General features: G+C 33.4%; 1 non-coding gene across 1 annotated transcript; it reads left to right on the forward strand.

The window, feature by feature from the left end:
* The first annotated feature begins 12,179 nt into the window (after window positions 1–12,179).
* TRNAK-CUU lies at window positions 12,180–12,252 on the forward strand. The gene has a single exon. It is a non-coding gene; the product is annotated as a tRNA-Lys (tRNA).
* Window positions 12,253–13,893: the final 1,641 nt, after the last annotated feature.

A 13,893-nucleotide genomic window follows, 5' to 3' on the forward strand; every position in this document is an offset into this window, starting at 1 on the left:
ATTTAAGCATGGATTGTACACAGACTTTAGTTTAACTATTAAATAAAATCACAGAAGGAAAAGTCTGAGCCATTCTCTCGTTCTTGAGACTTAAAAAAAGTCACATCTATTGAAGTTTTATTAGATGCATGCTTCATGGAAAACCTATAACAGAATGATTCAGGCATGGAGAAGAAATATCCAAAACTTCAATTTTGATAGATGAAAGGATTTAAAAAAGGATTTAAATTACTCAGTCCTTTTAAGGATAATTGACAGTGACATAGTAGAAATGATTTATTTACAAACGTGCTATTAGTCTGGACTTATCCAGCATTCTAGTCTTTAGTTAATAGGCTGTACTTGACATATCCACCACTTCTAAATGTATTTTAATTATTTTCTCTATAATATAAATATTTCAAATTACTTGCAAGACTTTGTATTAGCAATTTCCACAATGGAAAAAAAGATAATTTGGCCAATTATGTTAAGTAATATCAGTCTTTATTCCTCTAAAAGTATAACTTCAAATCAATTTACCAAAGTTTGATTTTATTACTACTCAGAAAAAAATCATTGGCACATTTATATTTTAATAAAGTACACTCCAAATTACCAATTTTATCATATTAGAGATTGTTTCCACACCTAAAAGCCTATTTTACAATTTGTAAAATTTCCAAATGACTATTTTATGTGTCATAAAATATTTTTAGTAAAATAACTATAGAGTAATATGTTTCCTAAATCTAAGCATTCTGATAATACACTGAAATCCACAATAATTTATGGCAATATGTTCTAATTTATAGTTATTCTTTCATAGCATCAAATAAAATATAAATTACTGAAAATATTCTATCAAGCATAATGCATGAACTTAAATATTAAGCACTTCTATATTTAATATTCAATGAAGCATCACTTGGGGTAATTTATTTTAAAGCTACATTTGAATACCAAAAATAGTTTTAAAATGTTTGAATAAACACGAATTTATTCCTGCTTAGTCATATTGTGAAGTCATAGATATATTTATAAAAGTTATGTTTTTTTCCTACAAACATGAGTAGTAAAGGTTTTCTTATCACATTTACTGCTTTCCTCCATGGATAATATGGTCAGAGAGTCTAAGATAAAATTATTCCATAGGGAAGTTCACGTGCTTGTGACAGGAACTCTCTTATTTATTACAACAATTCTATGAAATAGGCATGTATTTAAATTACCATTTTCTAAACAACTAAGGTTTACATGATGACCTTTCCACTGTCACATTCTATTATTTAAAACCCAAATTGATATTAGTCTTATTCCAATTTATTGTTCTTTTCACTAGATATTTCTGCCTTTCCATCTTTCATATTCAAAAAGGATTTAAAACAGTAATACCTCATATAATAGATACTGACATTGCCTATAATGCCTAATAAAATAAAAAGTGAAATGATTGTGACAAATAAAAGAAATACGTTATTTAGCAGCCATCAAAAATAAAGATCTAATGATATGAGGTCTGGAATTAACTTCACAATAATTATGACAGGTAAGTGAGTAGGCAGATGGAGGCAACGATATTGGTCAGACATTTGATCATTGGTGAAGCTGGAAATGAGTACATTAGGTTCATTATATTAATTGCTGGTTTTTGTACAAGTTTTCCAGTCTCTCTATATTTTTTAAAAATGAGTTTGAATAAGTCAAGAATACTTAGAACATTTAATGACACAGGAAATTCCTATTCTTAAGTAGAAACAGCTAAAAATTATGACTGCTTTAACCTTTTTTGAATATATTTCTTCAGAAATATACCAAAATGTTGGAGGCAAAAATGCCCACCATGTTAAAATATTAGAGAACATTTATTGCTTTTTAATTTTTTTCTTCTTTGTGAGTATTAATCTGAGTATGCATTATTATTTTTTACTTGGAAAAATAATCATTGTTAAAACCACTAATTATTACCATTTTTACAACAAAGTTCTTTAGAAAAATTAAAAAGGAATAAATTAAGTAAAATACTATATTTCCATAGATAGTCTAATTAACAAATTAGAAATAAGATGCTCAACTATTTTTAATGCCCTTATATTCTAAATAACAAGTTGGTCTGAAACCAAATATCATGCTCAAATTAATTTAGCATATGGTAGTCAAATTGTTTTTTGTTTTGTTTCGTTTTTAATATTTATTTATTTATTTATTTATTTATTTATTTAGAGAGACAGAGACAGCGTGAGCAGGGGAGGGTCAGAGAGAGAAGGAAATACAGAATTGGAGGCTGGCTCCAGGTTCTGAGCTAGCTGTCCACACAGAGCCTGACACGAACCCACGAACCGTGAGATCATGACCTGAGCTGAAGCCGGATACTTAACCGACTGAGCCACCCAGGTGCCCCCCCCCCCGCCTTTTTTAAATGTTTTTGTGATAGTCAAATTATTAAGTTTATCTATTTCAATATGTTTTTATGAGTAAAAACAAAATCTTTGAAAGTGTTTTTTTTTTAAAAATCACCTTTTCAAAAAAACTCTCCTTTTGAGCTTTATTTAATAAAGTATGCAAGGATCAAAAATCTAGGGGGAAAATGTGCATTGATTTTAGGGAGAAGAGAGAAGAAATACAAAGATTACTTATCAATATTGTGAGAATATATGTTCTTTGTGTACTTGAATTTCTCCATGTAAAATGATGCTATTTTAAAAAAGTTTGTTAATGTCTATGTGTTTTTGAAGGTGGGAGAGAGAGATGGAGAGAGAAAGAGAGAGAGAGCTGCGGTGGGACAGAGAAAGAGAGGGAGACAGAATCTGAAGCAGCCTCAAGGCTCTGAGCTGTCACCACTGAAGTCTGAAGCTTAACCAACTGAGTCCCCCATGCGCCCCCAAATGATGCTACTTTACAGGGAAAAAATCCTTTTGACCAGATAAAACTGTAGGTTAAAATAATGTGCTTCTTAAATTAGAAGAAAACACTATTTTTCTACTTATCGATGTATTTGCATTCATGGAAAATTTATGGCTTTTCCTATTTAATTTTAGTTTACCAAACTGAAGGATAACAAAGGAAGGAACTGCCATTAATGGTCCCCCAAGGTTGACTGCTGCTATTGGTCATTCGGCCTTCTCTGTTTTAATGGTTTTGGTTTCTTGGGTGGCTCAACTCAAGTTACTTACAGACCATTTCTCCTTACTCTGTGTCCCCTAATAACGAACACTTTCACAGTTTTATGATTATCGGTGACACTGTAGACAATGTTTCAGTATAAGTGGGCCTTCCCTTCAATGTTCCATAAAAAATAAAATCTGTATAATTTCCACTGTTCATAGTCTTCATATTAAAAGTACATAAGCTGCATTTATTTCATCTTTAACCTAGTATCTTGGCTGAATTGATGCTCTTTTCCCGCTCTTTGCTGTGACATACCTAAGGACAAGATCTTATTAGTCATGTTTGTTTTTTCAAAGATCCTAGAAATTACTAAACACATTAAAAGCATTTTTTAAAAAAGTATGTTTGTCAGAAGATAAACAAGTGAATGTATAAATCATGGGTTGGAATTATTAATGCATATTATGTGTCTTAAAGTGTTATCTTTTCTTTGAAATTGAATGAGACTTTTCTTTAAAAAGAAAGTCATGTGGTAAAGGAGATTAGAAAAATTATACACTAATTAATAATTTTATATTAATATGAACCTTGAGATAGTATATGAATTGTTTTGACCTCCAGATATGCTAGGTTTTGCTAAGATGGCTGCACTTGTGGGGAAAAAAATCTGGTTGACCATCTTCAAAATTGTGTCTAATGATATTGTGGATGCAAATCATGGCTGTTGCTAAGGTCGTTTCAGAAGGATAGCTCCTCCAGCACCCAACCTCCAATAAATGTATTAAGAGTCTTCTTAAAGAATTGATTTTATAGCCAGTTAAGTTTCAAAAGCACTTCTGCATGTACCCTCTATTTTCCTGGACACTAGATCTTAGGAGATGTGTACTTCTACAGAAATTTACCCTTTCTAAATAGGAATGATTGAAAATAACAGAAACATTTATACTTTTAAAATAATTTAAGCATACTGGCCTCAATATTTTTATTTGTAAAAGAAAAGGGCCTCAAAGATTCCTTTCAGCAGTAAAATTCTGCTTTCTGTAATTTCCGACTGAGGAAAGGGAAAATTTCATGAATAGACTCCTCTATTTTCTGTATATAGTTCAAAATATTAAAGCTTTTGACCAAAGCATCTATACTGCCTTGATATTCCCATTTGAAACTACTCAAGCAGGAAATTAAGTATTTGCTTTCCCTTTTTAAGTATAGGTCTTCAAGAAAATCTACAAAAAGATTAAAAAATATATATTCTCACAGAGAAAACTTAGTGCTTAAATGTAGAATCTGATTTAGATGATCTGCGTTAGTTAACAAGAGTTATGTAACATAGTTCTATTTTGGGGATTGGAGAGAAATGTGTTCTGGTTTTACACCTAGGGTTAGTAGATAATTATTAAAATATTTTTCTTCCATAATTAGCTGGAAAGGAGAAGAAGCTTGGAGAGATTTGAGGCACTGGATGAAGGTCATCACATTAGAGACTTGTTTTTTTATATGGACTTCTTTAACACAGCGAAAGCACGGAGGTAAGTTCAGAAGAAACCTCTGATGGATTTTTTATTGTTTTTTTAAAAATAACACTCAAGAAGTAAAAAAACATCATTCAAATTCAAAAAGGGTAAGTAACAGTGTCTATTTTTTTTTAAGTATAGACACCACAGATGTAGACATTATATTGGCAGTTTCTTTAGGGTTGTTATGGAAATTGAAAATTGTTGATGTAACTGATTTTTTAAATATTTAATTTGCATAAAACTAAATATGAATTAATTTTTTTCAAACTTCTATGCACTGGTACCTTACATAATGCCTTGCAAACACTCAGTAGGTAATTTGTGAACTGATGATACCATAGGTTATGTCAGTCACTTGATGTGTATGATTTTGTTGCTTGGTGTCAGTATGCCAATTTATATGCAAATTTGTTCCGCCTGTTTTTTTTTAATGTGTAGCATAATTTATTTAAAAAAGGGAAAAGTTAATAATTTTCTTTTGTAGAAGCAAATTAAGTGTGACCTCTTAGAAACACAAATAAGTGGCAAAGTTACTTGCTTAACTAAAGATACAGTTACATTATAATTATTTAAGGTACTAATAGCTTAATTAACTGCCCACATTTTATCTTATGAATGGTTTTTCTGGGAAATTATTCTAGTTTGCAAAATTAGGGAAATAGCAGTCAGAAATTTGGAGAATTAAAAATGTAGCTATAGGGAGAAGTTACTTCCGTGTCCTGAAAATTTGAATTCATTGCCTTTGATAAGAAATTGCTGAGCCCAGACCAATAGACTTTGACTCTGCAGCAGAATTTGACCTAAAATATTTCTTATTTGGCTCTTATAGGTCAGATTCCCATACTTGAAAGAAAACCGTTCTGTTATCCAATTTTCAGGCCAACATATTTAGCTCTGATAGCAAATAGCTGAACAAACACAATTTATGAAGTTCAAAAATTAAATAAGATGAGAGAGATAGTGGGAATTTCATTTTCTACATGTTGTAATCATAGTAGAGAGCATAATGTTTGGCAGATGTCGCTTGATGAAATTATTGTACTGTTGAATGAAATACTTAACAAAAGTTCATTCGATTCTCGCAGCCAGACTACGGAGGCCTGGATTAAAACCCCTGCTTCTTATTACCTAAGGACTCTCATAAATATATAAACTGCTGGAGGTTTGCATTCTCAGGAAAGTTTTTTAAACTTGATTTTACAGAAACTTGAGCTTTCTCTCCCAAAAAATTATGGGGGCTGAGGAAGTACACAACTTTTCATGAAGAATTTCATTGATAAAAGGCTCATTTTTCCCTGAAGAACAAAAAGGAGACCAACCTTTATTGAATAGCTCTATCTTGGACACTTGACTATGGAGAGAGAGAATTTTGCTAGGGTTCTAGGCTCTTTCAGTGCTGTCGCCCAAAACTTTCTGAAAAGACAGAAATGTTCTATATGCACTAACATGGCAGTCATTAGCTACATGTGTATGAAGCACTTGAAATGTGAATAGTTTGACTAAAAGATACAATATTTAATTTTATTTAATTTTCATTAATCTCAACTTCTTTAGCCACATATGGTAGTGTGCACATATGGAACAGCTCAGCTGTACAGCCAGATTTAATCTCCATGTGACTTTTATGTGTTGCTTAAATTCCTTAGGTTTCCACTATCTTGTATATAAAATGGGATCTATCTATCTATCTATCTATCTATCTATCTATCTATCTATATACCATCTTTTGGGTGTTTCTGGCATCAAATGAGTTTTTGAATGATGTGGCCACATACTAGGCACTAAATACTTTTGCTGTAAATGCACTTTTTTTAGATTTTTTTATAGTTTATTTATTTTTGAGACAGAGAGAGACAGAGCACGAGTGAGGGAGGGGCATAGAGAGAGGGAGAAACAGAACCTGAAACAGGCTCCTGGTTCTGAGCTGTCAGCACAGAACCCAATGCGGGGCTTGAACCCATGAATTGTGAGATCATAACCTGAGCCGAAGCCGGACACTTAACCGACTGAGCCATCTAGGCGCCCTGCTATATATGCATTTTAATGAAGGACTGTATGTTACCCACATTTCACTGCAAAACCACTGTGAGCAAGACAAACTATTTCCATCTCCAAGCGTCACAGATCCTCTAAGTGCTGGTACTTCTGTCTGCATACAAGTAGCATGACCCATTAATTATTCCACACAGTTTTCCTGCATAGACTGACACACCAGCCAATAGTGATGGATGTTATTACTCTTACCATCTTTAATAGACTCCGCTCCTCTTTTTCTGTACAATATAGAATCCTCAGAGTCTGGCTATTGGGCATTTCTGTGGTTTAATACTCATTAAGGCCCCTTCTGCCCTCACCTACTTTTGCTGCATGGAGCTTACCATAGTGTTCTGAGGAGGATTTACTAAACTAGAGTGCTGTTTAGATTCTAATATTTTACAAGGACCTGTGAAACAGTTCTTACGGCTTTCCTTCTACCCAGACAGAACATCACGGCAATTAAGCAGGACATTGATTCAATTGAGACACACCGTGCAAGACTCCGAGCCACGCTGGCTCCCTGACCGAATCTGTGACATTTGTCTCCTGAAGTTTCTTCTGCCAAAGTCTATTGCCTCATGAAGAGAACACACTTATAGCATGTGCCTTACCAATATTAGTCTTACTAATATTAGCCTGGACTCTTGTGAAACCTCTAATCAAGTAGGCTTTTAGTGTTCCTTTGTACGTAAATCACTGTAAACAGATTTCTTAATTTAAAAAAATATATTGTACAAAGAATTCTAGACATGAGATCTGCTCTTGTAACAAACTTTTAAGTGTACAATACTTTGTTGGTGAGTTTATGGACAATGTTATACAGCAGATATCTGGAGCTTATGCATTTGCTTTACTAAAACTTTGTGCACAATGATTAGCAATGCCTCATTTTCACTCCCTGAAACCCTGGAAACCACAATTCATGATTTTGATTCCATGAATTTGACTATTTTAGATACTTCATATTAGTGGAATAATGAAGTACTTTTCTTACTATGGTTGGCTTACCTTACTTGACATAAAGTCTTCACAGCTCATACAGGTTTCACATACTGCACCATCTCCTTTTTTTAAAGACCAAGTAGTATTCTAGTGTAGGGATACACCACATTTTCTTTAGCCAGTCATCTGTTGATGAACACTTAGGTTATTTCAGTATCTTGACTGCTGTAAATAGTGCTGCTTTAAATAAATATCACAGTGCTAATATCTCTTTGGGATCTTGATTAATTCTTTTGGATAAATACCCAGACGTAGGATTGCTGGATCATATTATTGTTCTCTTTTTAAAAAATTTTTGAGGAACTTTCATACTATGTCCCATAGAGGCTGCACTATCTTGCGTTCCCACCAGCTTTGTGCAAGAGTTCCAATTTCTCCACATCCTTACCAACACTTATTGTCATCTTTTTTAAATAATAGCTATTTTTTTTTAGAATTTTTTTTAATTTTTTAATTTATTTTTTATACAGAGAGAGACAGAGCATGAGAGGGGGAGGGGCAGAGAAAGGAGGAGACAGAACCGGAAGCAGGCTCCAGGCTCTGAGCTGGCTGTCAGCACAGAGCCTGATGTGGGGCTCGAACCCACGGACGTGAGATCTGACCTGAGCCGAAGTAGGAGGCCTAACCGACTGAGCCACCCAGGCGCCCCAAATAATAGCTATTTTAACAGGTGTGAAGTAATATCTCATAGTCAATTTGATTTGCACTCCCTGATTAATCAATTAGTGATCTGGAACACTTTTTCGTATACTTCTTGGCCATTTTATGATTTCTTTGGAACAATATCTTTTTCAGTCCTTAGTTCATTTTTAAAACTGGGTATTAGTCTCTTTTTGAGATTGAGTTGTAGAAGTTCCTTATAGTTTTAACATTAATTTCTTATCAGATACATGATTTCCAAATATATTGTCCTATTATATTTGCTTTTTTTCACTCTGTCAATTCTTTATTTTACTCTGCTGAAGGTTTTTAACTGAACTAGTCTCATTTATTTTTGTTTTTGTTGTCTGCGCCTGTGGTATCAATTTTATGAAATTATTGCCAAAACCAATGTTATGAAACTTTTTCTTAATGTTTTCCTTTATAAGTTTTACAGATTCAGTTCATACTTTTAGGTCGTTCATCCATTTTGAGTAAATTTTTACATATGGTATAATATAAAGGGAATCCAGATCAGAAAGGAAGAAGTAAAATTGTCCCTGTTTGCATACAACTAGACGTATAAACAGAAAATCCTAAAGATTCTATTAAAAAAATGCTTAGAACCAATAAGCAAATTCAGTGAAGTTTCAAGATACAAAATCAACCTTAAAAAAAGTCATTGTGTTTCTACACTAGAAAAAGTTATATGTAAAGGAAATTGGGAAAATAATCCCATTTACAATAGCACCAAAAAGAATAAAATACATAAGAACAAACTTAATCAAAAGGGTGAAAGTCTTATACACTGAAAACTACAAACATTGATGAAAGAAATTAAATAAGACACAAATGTAAAGACATCCTGTGTTTTTGGATGAAAGATTTAATATTGTTAATGTCCATACTAGCCAAAGTGATCTCCAAGTTCAATATCATCTCTATGAAATGCTGATAGCATTTTTGTAGAAATATAAAAAATTCTAAAATTCATATGGAATCACCAAAGACCATCTTTTTTCAATCCTGAGAAAGAACACAGCTGGAGTCATCACACTTCTTGATTTCAAAATATATTAGAAAGCTATAGTATTCAAAACAGCATTCCACTAGCATAAAAACAAACATGTAAATCAATGGAACAAAAAGAAAAGTCCAGAAATAAGTTCCTGTACATGCATTAACTGATATTTGACAAGGTTGCCAACAAATGTTGTCAAGAAAACTGAATATCTACATGCAAAAGAATAAAAACAGGCAGGCTTCTTTTTGACTCTAGGTTCCTCAGGTCACTTTTCTAAGAGCATTTACTTTGAAAACTTTCAATTATAAATTATTTTTCTATCCCTTTGAAATGTAAATCTCTTCAAAATCTTTTAGAAAGACTCCTGCCTGATTTACCACCTGGGACTATCTTTGTCAAGGTCCTGGAACCATCTCTTTCAAATGTAACCATCAATGAAGATGGTTCCCCATCTTTCAATCTGTGGAAAGACTGGGAGCCTAACTTCCTTGGCCTGAGCTCCAAGATATTAAAACTATATACTGTCATGGAGAGAGAAGAAAGTTTACTTTTCCTTCAGGTAAAGCCAATTGGTGAACACATGGTCTCAATTTCTTCACCTCAGCCCTTAAATTCTCTCACCATTAGTTTCAACAGAGTTGAATATCCAGGTGTCATATGTGTTGTCTCTCTTAATGCTCAAAGTAGTATCACAACAAGAGTAATTTCCGTTTGCCCATTTTGTCTGGTGAAACAGTCTTTAACCTAAAAATATATCAATTTTATTAAAAAAAAAAGCATCAATCTTTAAAGTACTATATAGTGTGGAGGACGGGTTTAGTTAGTAAGATTACATCATACATGATATGGCAAATATTTCAAATTTTCTTTTAATCACCTTTTCTCTTTTCACAAAATGTTCTGTACATAGCAGCTTTTATGCCTATTTTGTCTCTTTTTTCTCTTTTTACCACAAAACTTTCTTTTGAAAATCACCTTCACGACACACTGGATTTGGATTACACTCCCGAATTTGCTTGGAACACCATTCAGTTGGCATATTCTGCTAATTCATACAACAGCTACAGAAGTTTAATAATTACTTTTCGCATTCTCTGGCAACTGATTTTAATTTGATTCTTACTATAATATCATGAAATACTTATGATGCAAATAACAAAACAAATGAGTAAGTACATGCTCCAATAAAGAGTTATCTACAAAAATAGGGGGCCAAGATCATTTGACCCATCCTATATAATTTCCCAATCTTCACTCTAGATGCTCTCAAATTGTACAGGCAATGCAATAGTAATGTTCCTGGTCTCACTGCCACCACACTTGACTTACCCCCGCCTTAACAAATAAAGCACTGCAGTAGTTAAAGCTTCCTAAATGTAAAATAAACTTCCCTCAGGCATGGTAACTTGTTAACATCCATTTTTAGACATATTTGGTCTGGTTACTGCAGTAAGAACTTGAGAATGAGGTGAGCCTTTTTAAAGATTCAGCTCAGCTCTGGTTAAAGCAAAGATTCAATGAAATTTGATGTGGCTTCACAGCGGGCCAAAGGAATGGGCTAAAATTAGATAGAAACATTTTTTAAGACTTCTAAGATAAAATTGTTAAAATAACCTCTAAGGGATTTATTTCTGGGTTTTCAGTTCAATCATATGCAAAGTTTTTCAAAGATATGCTTTGCATTTCTTATGCCTATGGCAAATCAATGCATTGAAATAATAAAATAACATCCAGATGGGTGTGACCTATTAAATTTATGAATAAACTAATTAAAATATTGAGAATAAAAACAAGCCAATTCTAATGACCTGCGTAGGAAGATAAGTCTTTAAAGATGGCACAAGCCTGAGAAGTGGATATGGAGGTAACATCAGAGGTGTACATACATCAAAAATGGTTTAAAAATAAAAAAAATTAAGAAACATAACTATGCATACAAAACATGGCATATGGGCACAAATGTTTATCTTTGCTCAGTTGAATAAACAAATAAAAACATTTTTGGTTTTTTATAAACTGGCAAATTATAAGCTATTGGAATTAGCGTAAAGTTGAAATCTAAAGCTGGAGTGAAAGAAGTTAGGAGATGCAAAGAATATTCCCTTTAGAACCTCCCCTCACAAAAGCTCATAACAAGAGACACAGAATACCTGTAACGCATGCAGGAAGGCTGTGTAGCGAGCGCTGGAGAACTGTGCTAAGCCTTCAAAAAGAGCCAGAGACTTCTTTGCCCATGTCTTTCCTCAGGCCACTAACCATTATCCTCTTCCGGTCTCGCACCAGACATTTATTTTATTGGAAAAATAAAACAAACAGAGTCTGGTACCAGTCCAGTTGAGGGTAGTGGTTAGTTACCTTGTTGAAATTCGATAAATTCACCAAAGGACCATTCTCTCCCTACTTCTGCTAGGCTCCCAGGACATCAGCCTCTAGAAGTACCTTCCAGACTGATAATTAGATTATTATCTGGAGAAATTGACACCCCCAGTTATTTACACATATAGATATTTGCAGATCTCTCAAAGAAACATCAGGTCATTACTTCAACATTTGTTTTCTTATACATAGTAACATATAGCCAATGCTCTCAAAAATTTAAGGAAAGCCTCCAACATTAAAAAGTGAAGATGAGGGGCTCCTAGGTGGCTCAGTCGATTGAGTGTCCGACTTTAGCTCAGGTCAAGATCTCACTACTTGCAGGTTTGAGCCCCTCATCGGGCTCTGTGCTGACATGGAGCCCAAAGCATGCCTGGAGCCTGCTTCAGATTCTGTGTCTCACCCTCTCTCTCTGCCCTTCCCCTGCTGGCGCTCTGTCTGTTGTCTCTCTCAAAATAAGTAAACATTAAAAGTTTTTTAAAAAAATGAAGATGAAGAGCACCTGGTTGGCTCAGTTGGTAAAGCGTGTGACTCTTGATCTCAGGGTTGTGAGTTCAAGTCCCACACTGGGTGTTGAGATTAAAAAAGTTTAATGAAATAAAATTAAAAAGTCAAGATGAAAACTAATAGGCCTGTAAAAGAAACTTGAAGAGAACAGAATCAATGCAGAGAATTTAAAAAAAATGCCAAACTAAGTTGAAGTTGAAGAAATATTTGAATAAGAACCAAAAGAAAAAAGAAAAGAGAGATGATTTTTTAAATTATATTTTAAGAAGTGTAATATCCAAATAATATTAACTTCAGGAAAAAGAGATAAGGAGGGGAGCAAAACATTCTCCAAACTGAGGAACATAGGTTTCAGAATCGTCAGTTAGTGTCTAGCAATATAAATAAAGGCAGACACTCAGCAGACTCTATTACTGTGAAATAATATGTGACTGAAAATAAGCAAAAAAACCTCATAAAGACTTGAGTAGGGGGATAGAGGTGAATAATGTATAGATAATCTGTAGTAATAATTTATTTTTAAAAAATATTTTTTATTTTTTGAGAGAAAGAGAGAGAGAGAGAGAGAGAGAGAGAGAGAGAGAGAGAGAGAGAGAGGATGAGTGGAGGAGGGGCAGAGGCTCCCAGATGTCTGCGCAGAGCCTGACACCGGCTCAAACTCACCAACTGTGAGATCATGACCCCTTAACTAACTGCACCACCCAGGTGCCTCAGTAATAATTCTTTATAAATAACAACCTGGGAAGTTAGAAAAATTAGATCACTGCCCTTGAAATTCTGAAGAAATACGACACTCAATTTAGAAATCTAAATTATCAAATAAGATGAATTATCAATTATTTTTATCTAAGACATTAATTTAAACTAAACTATTAGTTAAGAAGGAGGACAGAGAAACAAAAACACTGTTTGATAAACTAATTTCCCAAATTTTAATATCTTTTATTTCTTTTCTCAAAAATTTTATGAGAAGAAAAAACTATGATTAACAAAACAAAGACTCTCAGGTAAAATACAATTAACATATGAAACATCTCTCCTCTTTTAGGATCTAGTTCTTGTGAGATTCAGTGCCAGTCTATCAAATATAAAAGCGAAAATTAGTTCTCAGAAGACTAGTAAAGTGAATAATAAATGTTTAATATGGAAAGGATTAAAAGCTATATTCCAATATTGAAATAAAATGAAAACTTGGAGCTCAAAACTCCAATAGAAACATGAGTTTCTATTCCTTGTTTTGGTTCTTCTCAGGTGTTCTGGTTCCATAATCAATGATTTGCCTAAGAAACCTACCCTCATGCGACCTACACCCTGGTGATCACATTGACGCATGAGTACATTATTGACATGAGTTCGTACATTGACATTATTGACATTGTAACCATTTGAGATTGCATCTTTGCCCTGATGATGTAATTCTAGAGTGAGGTTGAGCAAAGCCTGAACAAAGATTCTGTCTCAGACTATTGCACACATTAGGTGTCCAGTGAGTGATGTTTGCTGGAAGAATATTTCCTTCCAGTATTTTGATTTTATGTAGATTTCTTAAGTTATTTCCTTCCTTGTGGAAACATTAGAAATATTTGTAACATAAATGTATATTTATATTTATATATGTAAATAATACCTATAATGTAAACTATAATATATGTTACTCATCTCTCATTATAATTATTGTGCAAATGTAAAATTGCCTTGGGAGAAACA

The sequence above is a fragment of the Suricata suricatta genome, chromosome 4 (genome assembly GCF_006229205.1).
Source record: "Suricata suricatta isolate VVHF042 chromosome 4, meerkat_22Aug2017_6uvM2_HiC, whole genome shotgun sequence".
Lineage (NCBI taxonomy): Eukaryota > Metazoa > Chordata > Mammalia > Carnivora > Herpestidae > Suricata > Suricata suricatta.